The sequence below is a fragment of the Myotis davidii genome, unplaced genomic scaffold (genome assembly GCF_000327345.1).
Source record: "Myotis davidii unplaced genomic scaffold, ASM32734v1 scaffold390, whole genome shotgun sequence".
In the NCBI taxonomy this organism is placed as follows: domain Eukaryota; kingdom Metazoa; phylum Chordata; class Mammalia; order Chiroptera; family Vespertilionidae; genus Myotis; species Myotis davidii.
Window position 1 is genome coordinate 206,758 of NW_006282748.1, and position 16,213 is coordinate 222,970.

Here is a 16,213-nt window from a genome sequence, read left to right on the forward strand (position 1 = left end):
TAAACCTCATTCATCTTGTCTGTAAAGTAAGAATAATACCTATTTATAGAATTATCTGTCTCATTTCACAGAATTACTGTGAGACCCATTTGATACAATGTTTATAAGCATGCTTTGTAAATGGTAAAGTATTTTATAATATGATTTGGAAAATATCAGACATCAGGCTCAAGGCTATTTCATGGAAAGTAAGTGCTTCAAAGAATTAAATTTTAAATAGCTAAGTACTGACTAGATCTTTTCATTTAAGTAATTTCACCCATGGATTATAAACACATTCAGAAGTATCTTTCTTTGAGTCATTATAATGGCTTACTTTTGGGGGTGTCAAATTTACACCTACCGTAGACCAGAACTGCTAGTGGTGATTCCTTCCTTGATTAAAACAGGTTTTGAAATATACTATGCTATTTTTTTTTAATTTTTATTTTTTTAAAGAAAGCAGGTATCTGCTCTTAAAAGGCAGAAAATCTGTGATGTCAAATTGACCACCAGAGGGTGCTCGATAGCTAGTGACCCAGCCCTCTCTTAGAGGCAGTGATCTCTTGCCCTTCTGAGAGGAGTTGAGGAGCCACTAATTCTATTGGTGGAGCTCAGTGGCCTCATGTTTTCTCAGTTCCAAATACCCTTGGTCTGATAGTGGCCCATCTCCTTCCTTCTCAGGGACCAGTCATCAGCTGGAGGCTGTTCCTCTCCTTTATAAACCTTAGACTCCTGAAACCAATAAAGCTTTTCCCTTCACCCCCTGCCCTTTACAGAAGTCTTCCCATTCCAAAGTCACTTTGATTACAGTTCAGTGTATCTAGGAGGATTAACTTTATTTCATCCTATTGCTTTCACTTTTGCTTCTGTCCCTCAAGTTTTCTTTAAGTTAATTTCTTAATGGGATTTAAGAAGCTTCATAAAATAGTTACCAATTATTCAATGTTTGGTCACTCTACAAAGTTAAAAACCCACCACTTCTTAAGAATCAATAAGTAGTATGTTTTTTAATAGCACTCAGAGCAGAGATTTGCCAGAGGATGGGGAAACACCCACTGCTGTAACCTCACAAAACCACCTAGGAAATCTGCCCTCATGAGAAGCCAGTGGAAAACACAATTTCTGTATTTGTCTTCTCTCCCTTCTTTTGATAGCATGGCCCAGCACACCTGGCTGTCCTGACTATCCAGTGGTCTGTGAGAGGGAAGGAGACCTTATAGTGTGCATGAGTGAGACGAGGCAGAGAGCACGCCTGGGAGCAGGAAGCAGGGTCCAGGCCTGGGCGATCAGAAGAGTGTGTGGGTTGGTGACCGCAGAGCTGGGGGTGGACCTGACAGTTACAAGATCGTGCACTTTGTTTGAAAGAAGGACAGCAGGAAAGGGTTGGTTCCAATGGGTGGTCCTGACTGAAGGTAGGCTGGGTGCCATGGGAACCAAGAAATGGGCAGTGCTATAGGGACCCGCTTGCACTATGAGTCCGTTTGAAGGTAATTTCTTTGCATGCAATATTTTTCAAAATCACTTTATCCTTTGCAGTATTGCACCTTTACTCTAATAAGGCAAAGGAAATTTCACTCACAATATTCTTGTTTAAGAATGCTTTGGAGAATTCTAGCATCTATTGGTATTAGATACTAGCCAAAGGTCTGTTAGGTCATTTACTCAGGATTGGGAGGTACATGATATTATATGTTATTACAAAATAATTTTAGGCTAATTATCAGTGGATAGCTACTCTGAATAGCAGCCTATGCTGGTTACTTGCTAACACCATCTTATGAAAAGTTCCTCATCAGCCCATTGAATTTAACAGCCACATAGCTTTTTTGTTACTTTTCCACAGGAGGTAAACCAAGAGTATGTCTTTCATTTAGTCAGTAATTAAAGATGCATTTTTCTTTTTAATCTTATTAAAATTGGATTTTTTTTTTTTATCCACTTCACAGTCACTGGGAGTTTTTCCTTCGTTTACGAGGGATGAAAACCGAACAGGCAATCTTTCATTTAGTCAGTAATTAAAGATGCATTTTTCTTTTTAATCTTATTAAAATTGGATTTTTTTTTTTTAAGGCTTAGCTGAAATTTCATCCTGAAAAATAAAATGTAAAGGTTTACTAAAAGACTACTTCATATTAATGTATATTATTAAAACCAGAGCTCAAATTCTGATCCCTAAGTTTCCACTGGTGACCACAATCTCCTGGCTTCCCAGTAGATGCAAAGTGAGATTAGCCCCTCTGTTACGGGCCCAGTCCCAGCTCGCTGCCTCTGTTCCATGCCCACACTGGCAGCGAACCCACTCAGAAAGCAGGTGTTGGGCTCAGGGGAAGGCCAGGCCAAAAGTCTTAGTGCCCCTGAGAGAGGGAGCAGCGTGGTCCAGCTCAGCACTAAAAAATTCTGGGAACATTTGGGAATACGCTCATTGTACAAGGTAGTGTTACAGATAAAGATCGTTGATGCCTTGTTCTCTATTAAATTAGTTGACACCAAAACCAATTTTTAAAAATTTAATTTGCTGCCATTCTTGGACTTTAAAAAAAGTTTTTATGGAACATTCATTTACCATAGTCATCTGATTGTGACATAGAAGATTTCGGCTTCTCCCCAAAGAGCTCTGTAGACAGGAGACTTCTGTGGATAGAGTCGAGGCCTGCAGGGTAACGAAGGACCTGGTGTAGGCCCAGCGTGCTAGGCGAGAGGAGACAAGGGGACTTCTCCCCTTCCTTGGTCCTGGTGGCCCTGGATAGTGTGCAGAACCACCTCTGCCATCTCTGTGGCTCTGACATTGGAGGTCAGACATCATAAGGCTGCCAGCAGGGCTTCCAGGCCAGAGAGACAGTACCCCACCCACACTCTGCCGCTCTCCAGGAGGGCAGGCACCGGATAGTACCAGCCACCATTTCAGAAAACCCCCGCACACACCCCTTCTGTGTACAGCCGCCAGTATCAGCCAACCCGTAGCCAGACCAGGGAAACACTCCCACTGACAGGTAGCCCTTTATACCCAAAGACCCCTGTCTCCTTCCCAGCTCCCAGCACAGAGGAGTGGACCTTGAAAAGAGAGGGAAAAGGTGCTGGCTACATCGTTATCGCTTCCCACTGCAGGTCTCTCGGTGTCTGCGGGACGAGAGCTGTATTTAATATGAGGTTGAAGTTTTTCATTGGTCTGGACTTCTAAAAGTGATGAGAAATTAGGGAGATTGGCCCCAGATTCCTTCAAGGACATGTCATGGAAATTTGGCATAGCACAGCTGAAAAAGTGTGATTGGAAAAAAAATGAAACTATTTTAAGTTCATTAATAGTTGCACAGAGATTTGACTGCCCAATAAGCTAGTTACAAATTATTTGGAGGACTTGTTTCTAGTGTTTATGATCTTCCATAACTAATCATACACAGTAAGTCTTCACTTCAGTTCACCAATAGCGAAGCTACATAATAAGATTTAAGTTCCTACAGCATAATTCTTGTCATAAAAACATCGCCAAACCTCTAAATAAAGACCCAAAACACTTCTAATATTAAACATTGAAATTAATGTTGCTACATACATTTAAGAAAGATTAATAAGCCCTAGCCAGTTTGGATCAGTGGATAGAGTGTCAGCCTGCGGACCAAAAGGTCCCAGATTCTATTCCCGTCAAGGGCACGTACCTTGGTTGCAGGCGCCTCCCCAGCCCCAGCCATGATCAGGGCTCATGCAGAAGGCAATCAATAAATGTGTTTCTCTCACATGAATGTTTCTGTCTTTCCCTCTCTCTTCCACTCTCCCTAAAAATCAATGGAAAAATATCCTTGAGTGAGAATTAACCAAAAAAAGAGAAGAAAGAAAAAGAAAGATTGATAAATTGATTAATAAAAACAAGTAAGAGAATTCTTTTCCAACTTGCTTATTTCACTTCAGGGTCATGGGTGGCCAGAATCTATTCCTGTAGCTCAGGGCGCAGTGGGGGGGGCGGGAGGGGCAACCTGGGACAAGACGCCCTTCTAGCCCAGGGCCACTCACAAACACACCCAAGCCACTCACAAACACACCCAAGCCACTCACTCGGACCGCAACAGTGTGGGCACACGTGCACATCTTTGGGATGTGGGGGGAAACTGGAGTCCCCGGAGAAAACCCACAGACATGGGGAGAACCTTCAAACTCCACACAGACGGTGGCCGTGGCCAGGAATCCATTTTTTTCTCCTCATCAATATTATAACAAATGACATTGAATGAAATGTTACTCAAGGACCTGCTGTAGTTAATTGTAAAGAAATGAAGTCTGTAAAGGTAATCACTGAATTTGTTCACCTCTCGATTATGGCCTTATCAATGTTTTAGATTATTCAAACAAAGTGTTCATCAGAATCACTGAGATAAGACATCAGTCAAAACTAATAGAACTTCTCCATCGCCCCTTAATTCAGCTGGAAAGATTTAATTACTAGTTGGTTTCAGGTTACTCAGATTTTGATGTTCTGGGCTTAGCATTTTAGAGCTGTTTATAATGTAGTAGAGCTATGCATGAATTGACTTTTTCCTGATAGTTTTAGCAGGCAAAACTGCTTACTAGAAACTGAAAAGCATAAAAGGGGGATAAGTGTTCAACTGCCATTGAGGAATGCAATGAAAATGTCACCATTCCTTTTTTACATGGTGGCTCAGAGTCTCCAGGACAAGGTAACTGCGGTAATGCATCAGCTTGTAGCCCATCTGCTGGCCTAGGCCCAACAGCAGGCCAGTGTGGGGCAGTCCGCTGGACACAGCAAAGTCTCGTCTGTATGCCAAGGGGACATGTCTTGGGTTTGTCACGGCATGTCTCTTTTTATTGGCATCTATTTCAAAGCACTCTGTAGAAATGTGTTTATTTTGCTCAAGAGCTGATTAAATAGAAAAATACTTAATAAACATAGATACTTATTTCATGAGGCCAGTTATAGCTAAAACGTTAATATCTTATAAGTAAAATACTTTGGTGGGTACAACCTGGGGGGAAGGGTGGGATTCTTTTTCTTTTCTTTTGCTTTTTTTTCTTTTATAGGAGAGATTAAGCATATTTAGATTTGATGGAGAGTTTGAGAGAAGAGAGGAAAGAATGATGGAATAAAGTACGTGAGTAGATAGGAAGTAGTAGGATTTCAAGGCAAAGAACAAAATATTATACTTGAGCAGGGAAGTGACAACTGAGGAATTGAAATGAGAGAAGGGAGAGTGAAAAGAAAGGGTAACTTAGCAGTTACCTGGGTTGTTCAAGATGAAGGCCTTTTTCGGCACTGGCCTTGGGCAGCTCCTGGAAGGAGGATGGCCTCTGAGGTTGTTTTGTGTGCTTGAGGACATTGGCTATGCCGTGCCAGTTTGAGAAGCTATGTTTACCCTGATTTAGGCAAACACCTGCTTTTGCTCTTGGAGAAGAGGGCTGGTGTCCGAGTAGCTGAGGAAAGGCACACGCGTGTTGCATGCCTGTGTGACTAATACACAGCAAAAACCCTGGACACCGAGGCTGGGTCAGCGGCCCTGCTTGTCAGCGCTTCGCATGTGTTATCACACATCATTGCTGTAGAACTGAGTGTCTCTGTGCGACTCCATCATGGTGGGAGTGTTTAAAGCAGGGTTTCCCTGTTTTTAGTCTATTAAAAGAAAATGTTAAAAACTTTTATGTGATAATTGGATTTTGAAGTGCTTTTGTACTTCTTGGGAGACCTAAGAAACAGCTCCCAGTGGGCTCCAATCCAAACTCATGTTAGTGGAACTGAGGTTGTCTGTGAGGGCCTGCCCAGACACCTCCAGCTGTGTGGCCAAGGCTAGGTCGCTTGGTCTCTCTGAGTGTCCTCACCTATAAAGTGGGGTTGGCAATGTCTGCCCCATAAGGTTTCATGATGCTAGGATCCTGTGAGAAAGCACAGGACCTAGGACAGTGTGTGACACAGTGTAAATGATCCATTGTAGTACTTTCCCTTTCTCTTCCATTAATAGTTACAAGAAATGCTTTTCTCCCTTTTCTTTGGGAATGCAAATAGAATCTAAATGTCTTAAATTTACTGTAGATGCTCTGAGGTTAAACAACCAAAATAGATGCTTTGTGGCAGTTTCCAGTTATAATCCCAAAATAGTTACAGTAATTCAGTCAGAAGATAGGGCCACTCAGCTCAGAACAGATCTATATGGAATCCTCCATCCAGATAGGGAAATAGTGTCTATTTTGGGAGGAAGCCTGTGCCAGTAGACAACATTAACACCACTTTTAAAAGCACATTTTATAAGGAGTGCAGCCTTTATTATATAACTAGAGGCCCGGTGCATGAAAATTCATGCACTGGAGGAGGGGGCCCTCAGCCCCGCCTGCCCCCTCTCACAGTCCGGGAGCCCTCAGGGGCAGGAGGCAACCCGGTGATCAGGGGAAGGCGACGCCCCATCACACCTCTGCTGCTGTCACTGCCGGCAGTGCCAGCCTCAGCCGGGCCTGGTTACCTGAGCCTTGGGCAGCCCTGGGTGGCTGGGCAGCTGCCATCCAAGGCTTCCCTGCACCTCCGGTGGCCCTGGGCAGCTGGGGGCGCTGAGGGGACTGGGGGCTCTGGCCAGCCCCCAGGCGGGACTGAGGGGACTTGGTGCCACCATCTTGTGGCTGTGGGTACCGCCGTCTTTGAGGGCAAGGCAGTCAATTAGCATATTCCCTCGTTATTGGCCGTGGGCGCTGCCACCTTTGAGGGCGGGACAGTCAAATAGCGTATTTCCTCCTTATTGGCTGTGGGTGCCGCCATCTTTGCGACAGCCTAAGGGTCAATTAGCATATTCCCTCTTTATTAGATAGGATGTAAGTATCAGAAATTGCCACCCTTTTGTAAGTACATGCTGTAAGAGTATGTGTCAGGTTCTCTTAAGCAGGCGTCATGGGAGGTTCGCTGACTTCAGAGCTTCTCAGTGCATTCTTCTCAGTGCAGAAGTGAAATCAGGAAATGCCTTCACGTATTGATGTTATATTTATTTTCTTACTTTACTGCCTACTCTTCCTGCTGCTCAGTCTTTTTGGCAGAAGGCCCCTTACCTGTTTATATACATCTAAACTAATCAGCAAACCTGGATGGAATTTTGCTAGTACTTTGTTGCATTTCCCACTCTCATTGTTAGTAAAATGAGCGTGGCGGCCTCCATGGACGGTACTTTGTAAAACCAAACCAGATTCTGTTCAGCCTAGTGAAAAAAGAGCTAAATCGGAATACTAGGGGAAAAAGAAGTATGTCGCTCCAGGCCACATACAACTCGAAACAGTCTGAGGCATGCACTGGTAAATTTTACAAAGTGCTATAGGCAGTTCAGCATCAAAATTGCCATAGAAAATTATTGTTGTTAGCCATTCTGTTGATACTTCATATTGTTGGAATTGCTAGCAGATGGGAAAATAGATGAGTCAGGGTACAGTATTAGCAATCCACATTTTTTTAATCATAGGCCACTAATAAGGTCTGTAGCATCTGTGAGGTTTATTTAAACAGTTGCTAAGAAGAGTTTGTTTTCCCAGTAAACACAGCAAACCTTGTACGGGATTTCCTTGATTGACTATTTGACTAACTGTGTTAACGTTAACATCTAAGACCATTTGCTACATTGTGGTGGTGTCTCATTTATTTTGACAGACTGATTATACTGGGTCTTGAAATGTTGTCACATTTATGCATTTAATAACTGTGCTATTTTTGAGATTACAACTTTTTAAAATTTCCCTCATATAATTAGGACTATTTTTGACAAAAGAAAATAATATAAAAACTTAAGTGCTTTACCCTAGAGCTCTTAAAATGAAATGATTTGAGAAAGTGGTTCCTTCTTATCATTTGCTGTGATAGTTTAGGTTTTATAATGGGTAGGATACAGAAAGCCCTGGGTTTACTGACAGCTCTTCCTGATCAGTAATAAGCAGCCTTTCAATACTCACAAAGTTCAGAAATAATTCTACTTATTAAAAGTTTAAATTGTCAGAATTATCAGTGGTTTGATTTAATCTTATTTCCCATCTTAACTTTTTATGTCATTGAATTAGTTGTGTTGCTTTTTTATGCAAGAGCCAGTAAGTTATTAACGTGCATATCTTTTACTTGGATTTTTAAGGGATATTGAGAAATATAATATTTTAGGTATTGATTTGTAATTTTACTTTCTGGATGAAGTGTGATAATCCAGGGCTATCATTAACAAAATGAGCTGTTTATTCAAGCTGTTAGTCATGATCCAAAGCCAATTTTCAAGCAAAATATTGACTTCTATTGAAAGTACTTCTAACTCTTTCATTTAACTTATGAACATCTAATTATGTCATCTAATTCTTATTGTTAAGAAGTTTAGGGGGTTTATATAAAGTCATTTGTTTTAAACGAACTTTTTATGAGAACTAGGAGTCTACCAGCTAGCCTAAGCTTAAAGGAGATGGCAGTTCTACCTTTTGTTGAGCTTCTGCAGTTTATTCCTTTTTATAAGACTGCTCTGTAAAAGTATCGTGATGTGGGTTTTTTCATTCACTGTGGCTGTTATAGCTGATACTTAAAACCCTCTCTGCTCGGGTTGAAGACTCCAGGCACATCTCAGCAGCACACCCGTCACTTGTGGTGACTTAACACTTTAAACTCTCTGGTGGTGCTAGATTCAGAATGTCAAATGTGGGCCCTGGCTGTGTGCTCAGCGGGTTGTCATCATCCTGTGCACTGAACAGTTGCTGGTTCGATTCCCAATCAGGGCACATGTCCAGGTTTCTGGCTCCATCCCCGGTAAGGGGGTGTGCAGGAGGCAGCTGACTGATGTTCCTCTCTCACATGGATGTTTCTCTCCCTCCTCCCTTTCCCTAAAAGTCAATTCTAAAAAATATTAAAAAAAAAAAAAAGAATGTCAAACTTGGTATAACAAAAAAAGCGTTGACCTAGAGGGCAGGTCCCAGCTCGGAGTGTAGCTTTGAGCAAGCCACCTCTTAACTCCTTACCTAAAATACTGGGAAATAGCATAGAACATCTCTAATGTTCTCTTTTGTAATGAGATTCTAAAGGCTTAACTCATAAACCAACTTTATAGTTTATGCTTCTTTTAAATAAATGCTTTGGGTAATCCCAGATCATTTTAATAATCCCAGATTTCAAAATGTATTCTCTCAGGTCCATCTGATTCAGATTATCTGATGTCAGTTTAAACTCTTTTTATGGAGTTGATTTTATTCTCTGCCTTTATAAGTATGTATTGACCCCTGATATTTGACATTTCAAATATTTAAGAAAGGCAAAAATTCTTGTGAATAGGGAAAAAAAATTCCTCAGTAATAAAACAATATCCTTCTGAAACTTGTCTTTTTTTAATTTAAATTCTTTATTGTTTAAAGTATTAGATAAGTCTCCTTTTCTCCCCATTGTCCTCTCCCTGGCTGCCTCCATCCCCCAGCACATGCCCTTAGCCCCTCCTCCCCCCCCCTCCTCCCGCTTCACTCCCCTCCCCTCCGTCTGTGTCCAATGTTATGCTCATATGCATGGATACAAGTCCATTGGTTGATCTCTTACCCCTTCACCCCCCGCCTTTCCTCATAGATTGGACAGTCTGTTTGATGCTTCTATGTCTCTGGCTCTATTTTTGTTAATCAGTTTATATTGTTCATTATATTCCACAAATGAGTGAGATCATGTGATACTTATCTTTCTCCAACTGGCTTATTTCGCTTAGCATAATGCTCTCTAGGTCCATCCTAGAGATAAAAAAACATAAAATCCATGCTGTTGCAAATGGTAAGGATTCCTTCTTTTTTACAGCAGCATAGTATAACATTGTGTAGCTGTACCACAGTTTTTAATCCACTCATCTGCTGATGGCACTTAGGCTGTTTCCAAATCTTAACTATTGTAAATTGTGCTGCTGTGAACATAGGGGTGCATATATCCTTTCTGATTGGTGTTTCTGATTTCTTGGGATATATTCCTAGAAGTGGGATTACTGGGTCAAATGGGAGTTCCATTTTTAATTTTTTGAGGAAACTCCATACTGTTCTCCACAGTGGCTGCACCAGTCTGCATTCCCACCAGCAGTGCACGAGGGTTCCTTTTTTTCCGCATCCTCACCAGCACTTGTCGTTTGTTGATTTGTTGATGATTGAAACTCTTTTTTTCTTTGAGTGTTTTGGAAGAAGATGTGGGTCCTGCTTCTGTCTTTGTGTTCAAGTTCTTCCTGTCACTGCATGTCAGCTCATTTATTAATCAAGTTGCGTGTCCCTAGTGTTTGTTAAGATTGTTTCACAAATTTTTTCACAATATCAGGCCATTGTTCATTGTGCAAGTTCTATTTTATCATTAAATTAGCCTAAAACATAAAATCCTTTTCCAGATGAGTTATTCATTTTTATACATTTGTTTATTTACAGTAAAAACCACAAGGTGTGAATGCTCTAATACCTTCTCTTCACTGACTCGATTTACCGAATTCTAAGCTCTCACATTGATTTTGGAATCAGACATCTGGCTTAGAGCTGTGTGATACAGCTGTGTTGTGTTCCATGTATTGTAGAAAGATGGCTTCCTAAGTAGCAATAAGAAATGAAGTCAAGTTGCTCCACGCACATACCAGCTTGAAGCAGCCTCCCTCCACTTTGATGAAGGTGCTCAGGAAACCTGATGTTAGTCAAGGAAACTTTCTCACAACAATATGGATATTTATTCAGGAAGCTCAACGTTTCCTTCTATCCTTATTAGCCCTCGAAATTATTATAATTTGAATTAGCATTTTAGAAGGGCGATGGTGGCTTATGTGATATTATAGGGCAGTGATGGCGAACCTATGACACGCGTGTCAGAGGTGACACGCAAACTCATTTTTTTGGTTGATTTTTCTTTGTTAAGTGGCATTTAAATATATAAAATAAATATCAAAAATATAAGTCTTTGTTTTACTATGGTTGCAAATATCAAAAAATTCCTATATGTGACACAGCACCAGAGTTAGGTTAGGGTTTTTCAAAATGCTGACATGCCGAGCTCAAAAGGTTCGCCATCACTGTTCTAGGGCCAGTTTATCATTATGAGTCTCCATAAAATTTGATCTGGTCCATGAGTCCTTTTACTTCTAAAGCATATTGAGCAGCGCTGTTTTCCAAGAGATCAAAAAGCTGCTTCTGCCACCTTTCCCGCCCCAATCCATTTCTAGGTTGTGGGAGGCTTGATGGCTACAGAAACAAGGTGGTAAGTGTATGTTATTAGGGTTTAACCAGGAGTCAAAACTCAGACCCACCTTATAAAGAGTGAAAATGCTGCCAGTTAACCTCACTTTTTCTTTTTTATCTTTTTTATCTAGTTAACACCACAATTTAGAGTTATTTAGAAATCTGATATTTCTGTTTTATTAACAAAAGCCTCTGACCACAAATGCTAAGGTTTGGGGATTATTTTCTCTTGAATGCCACAGACAGATCATAAGATCAGGGAGAAAACCTTTTCCAGGAAATCTTACCCTTATCCAGGGCTTCAGTTTTATCCTAAATGCTGGTGATGTCTTTAGCTTGAATCTCTCCCCTGAGCTCCCAACCCCCAAATTATAATCCGTAACTGACATATCCACCTTGAAGCCTTGCTTCTCTTAAAGCAACAGGACTAAAATCAATTTCATTAACTACCCTATCTACCCCATCACCCAGCCTTGAAGCGGGGGTCATTTTTAGCCCTTCCTTCTTTCCGAACCTTCATGATCAGTCAACAAAAGCCCTTCAGTTCTGCATTCAGTCTCTCAAACACCTCTCTTCTTCATCTTCCACTCTCCTGCCTCGGCCTCCACTCTCACTGGACTGTAAATTCTAACCTGCTGACGGGTCTTCCTTCCTCCATTTCCCCAGGGCAATCTATGTTCTACACCTGCCATTGGAGATATTTTTCTAAAGCTCATTCATGTATGATCATGTCACCATTTGTGCTCAGAATTATAACATTTCTTTTCTGTCGACAGAACGTTTGCAGCAACATGCCTAAGCCCCACAGCAATCTGCCCCCCTCCCTTCCTGCCTCGTCCTCTGGCCCTATGGATCCCTCACACATCCAAGAATGCCAAGCATTTGTGTGCCTTCTGCTGTTTCTCATCTCAGCTTACTCCTTCTTCAGCAAACGAACTGTTCCTGGGCCTGTCTTGCCAGCTAGATTGCAAGCCCTCTGTGGGAGGCAGAGTGATTTATTCATCTCTGAATTGGTGGTGCTTGGTCCATAGAAAATACCAATAAATACTTGATAAATGAGTCACCTGAAGGTCTCTGGCAGTCCAGCTGAAAACAGCTATAAATGTAGCTTATGTGGACGTTGGATTTCCTGTAGCCTCAACCTTACACAGCCATGAATTTGAAGTCAGATTATGAAAACAACATCAACAGAAACACTAGCTTTAGCACTAAAGCCATGCTCTAACTTCCTAAAAAGGTTCCGGTTTCACTCAGAATCTGTTTGTTCTTATTTAATCTAATGCCTTATACGATTATTTAATCAGTTTTCTGGGTCCCAATAGATTAACAAATTTGAAGTAGAGAGAGGGTAAAAGCCCAATGATGGCCATGAAAGGGAGCTGATAGGTTTCCCCCAAATGAAGATAAAAAAAGCCAAAAAGGAAAGAGAGTATGATTACCTGGCACAGGTTAGTAATCGATAGTAATAATCATCCTCAAGGAAAGGGTGTCTTAGGTCCTGTGTCCTCTGCCTTAGAAGGCAGCATATTCCATTAAATGCTTTATAAAGACTTTCTGTTCAAAAGTTTTATCACTTAAAGAACTAAGATTTAGGTACTTCATGAATTTACATACGTGGAACACCCAATTCCCTACCAATTCTCCAACATCAAAGACCTGTTTTTTGCAAAGTTTACATATTAAAAATATGTCTGTTAGAGGAGGAAGTTTTTTTCTTATAAGTAGCTTCTTTCCCTGAAGTCAATTTATTGTTGTAATATTTTTATAAACCATTGGCAGTTTGCCCCTCTAAAGGTAGTATAAGATATTTACAAGAATATCTTAATGCAAAACATTGTTAAGTAATGATGATTGTTTACTTTGTCTAGAGTAACCCATTCCTTTGAGTCATTTATTCTGTAATCCTACTTATCTACCAACCTTCTTGTCATGATGTTTAGCATTATAGTTGAGTAGTTTCTAGTTGTGTGTGTACAATCTCTAAAGTTTAAATATTTTGTAGAATATCGATATTAGAGACATGAGACTCGTGTATAAAAATCAATAAAATAATACATGACTCTAGAATCAAATACTAAATTGTATAATGTGGTTGTGCTGTATAAAATACGAATGTTGTATAGAAATTCAACGATGGGCTGAAATTGAAATAGAGGCGAAGTAGAATGGGATCTGTGTGGACAGCACCCTGGCATGTCTCTCTCAGGGAAACGTGGCTGTGTGTGGTCATTCCTGGCCCTTCACCTCACTGTCACCTGTGTATGCAAGTTTCGAGGTTCCTGTTGGCTTATTCTTTATCCCCACAGGATAAAGTATAAGTACTGACCATAACAGGTGCATGACTAATACTTGTATCAAAATTAATGAAAGCATGTAACATCATGCATTATGTGAAACATATATAATAGTATAACATAATAAGCTCCATCGTTTTGGTGTAGATGACTAAAAGGTAACGGCCTCTTTTGCATATACCAGAACTTCGCACACACCGAGCCAGGAGGCCATTTCAGTCTCCATCCTGGAGCTTCCTTCCGCACACTGCCATTCCTGCGTATTTGGAACTCCTCTTTTGAATTTACTTCAGAGCCTGTAACTCATTCTTTTCAGCCTTTCCAGTGGTGAAGACTCTTTTTCACCTGAGAATGGATTTTATTTTTGGAACGAAGAGTCCCTTAGTGCCAGGCATAGTGAGTAAAGTGGAGGATCAAGCAGGAAAATGCTGTTTGGGGATAAAATTGACATGTGACTGTAAAGTCATGAGAGTGTTGTCTGGCTTGGCTCATAAAATAACCAAAGATAGTGATCTTCTTAAAACAAAAAATAATCTGCGAGTTTCATCATTTTAAGGCCAAGTCTGGGTTACTCTCATCGTTTTCCTGCTCCGGAGTTGATCCAGGCTCCCAGAAGTGCAGTCCCTGCAGTGCCTGGCTCTCAGGGCCCCACCCACCCAGGTTCTCTGATGCCCATAGTCCTTAGTCCTTCTCAACATGACAGGGCCCCTGCTCACCTGACTCTTGTTCAGGGACCAGCACAGTCCCTGCTCCCTAAAGAGAACCTTCTCTCCATTGAATTTATAGCAAGGCTCTTTTCTCTTTGTTGGGAATCTGTCTAAGAATCAAATGATCCTGGCTGCTATGGCTCAGTTGGTTGGGTATCCTCCCATGCACTGAAAGGTTGCTGGTTCCATTCCTGGCCAGGGCACATGCCCAGGCTCAATCCCCAGTTGGGGCACTCAGGAGGCAGCCGATGGCTGTTTCGCTCTCACGCCAATATTTCTCCTCCTCTCCCTTCCTCTTTCTCTACAAATTAATTTTTGAAATATTTTTTAAAAAGAGAGTTTTCCTAGTAGATACTACCCAAGTATCCTTTTAAAAATATAAATTAAATAAGAATTACAGTTGCTCTCCCCAGGAAAAAATACACATGTGAACATGCAGAATTTTGCACATGAGAAGTTGATTCCTGGACTTGAGTTAAGAACCTTTCACTGTAATTTGTACCACACACAATAGGGTTTAATTTTATAGGATCTTGCATCAATCCCTAAATGTTTATAGTTGCTAATCTTCCCCTTCCCTTCCAACTAATTTGTAAGTTTCCTAAGGCAAGGAAATAGTTTAGAACTCATTTGCTTTCCCTATAGTATTAGAACCTACCAGGATGTTGAGTATGTAATAGCATTCTGTAAATCATTATGGTTGAACAGATTTTTTTAAACCACCTGCCTGCCACCATTGCTTTAAGAGTCAGTTTCTTAAAAAAAAAAACACACAAAGTTTTAAATTTTTTTAAATGTTAATAAAATAAAAGCACAAGTGTTCAGTTATTTATCTCAGGGCATCTCATAACCCCTGAGATGACACCCCCAAAAGATGTGCTCAGGAGATAATCTTTTACTGTTTTGATGTATAAAGTTTAGGATGCCGCAGATCCTGATATAGAACACATTTTATCCACAATACACATGTGACGTAAGACCTCTCCTCCTGCTCCACAGAAAACCAGCAAAGCATGTGCTAGTGTTGTCCCCAGAGGCCATCATGATCAAACTAAACCATTACAGTCAAACTACATCATTTAGTCCAGCAACTTTTCAACCAGTGTGCCGCAAGAATTTTTAAAATATGCAATACCTATTTAGTCAGGAGCACTGACCTCTTTTCCATTAGATTGTCAAATAAAAAAAAGACAACCGCCAACACAATAAGCCGTTTCAGTGTGAATGAATCAAAAGTATACCTATTTTTTTTATCAGATTAGCAAAAAGTATATTTTTTGGTGTGCTGAAGAATTTTAGTAATTAGTTTATATGTGACATGAGATGAAAAAAGTTGAAAATCACTAATTTAGTCATATTATTATTGTAACTATAACATATACAATGAAAATCTGACAGGCACTTCATTTTCAAATTGGCCCATGTCAGAACTTACATGATACTTACCATATTGGGGATATTTCTTTTTTTTATTTTTATTGATTTTAGAGAGGGGGAAAGGGAGAAGAGAGAGAGAAACATCAATTTGTTGTTCCACTTATTCATGTTCATTGGTTGATTCTTGTACGTGCCCTGATCAGGGATCAAATCCGCAATCTTGGCATACCTCAGCTGGGTAACCAACTGAGCTACCCAGGAAGGGCAGATTTTGGATCTTTTGAATCATAAATTAAAAATCCTATTTTATAAAAATGTTTGGGATAAAATTATCAATAATTTTTCTAATTAACTTTCAGAGTGCTTAAAATTTAAGCATTTTGGTAAAATGCAGGATAGACAGTTAATTTAACTTGTATTCCATTTGGTCACAGTCTTGCATCAATCCCTAAATGGGAGGTGTCTGCAAGTGTTCATGATCGTCTTTGCACTCCATACTGGCCAGAGTGTGAGCCATTAGAGTGCATTTATATGGTAGTGGTGGATTTGTCTTTCTGCCTTTTTAAAAACAGATATATTTACCAGGTTATTTTTCTCATTTGTTCTTTTTTAAAAATAGTGGTTTTTTTTATTATTCTGTTGCAAATTCCTTGAGTCACAAGATGTGACTTCTTGATTCTTCATCTTGAA

At 40.4% G+C, this 16,213-nt stretch overlaps 1 protein-coding gene across 1 annotated transcript in view; it reads left to right on the plus strand.

Moving 5' to 3' along the window:
* STK3 (serine/threonine kinase 3) overlaps positions 1-16,213 on the plus strand; it is a 207,968-nt gene that overhangs the window by 189,418 nt on the left and 2,337 nt on the right. The gene's annotated exons all lie outside the window — the stretch shown is intronic.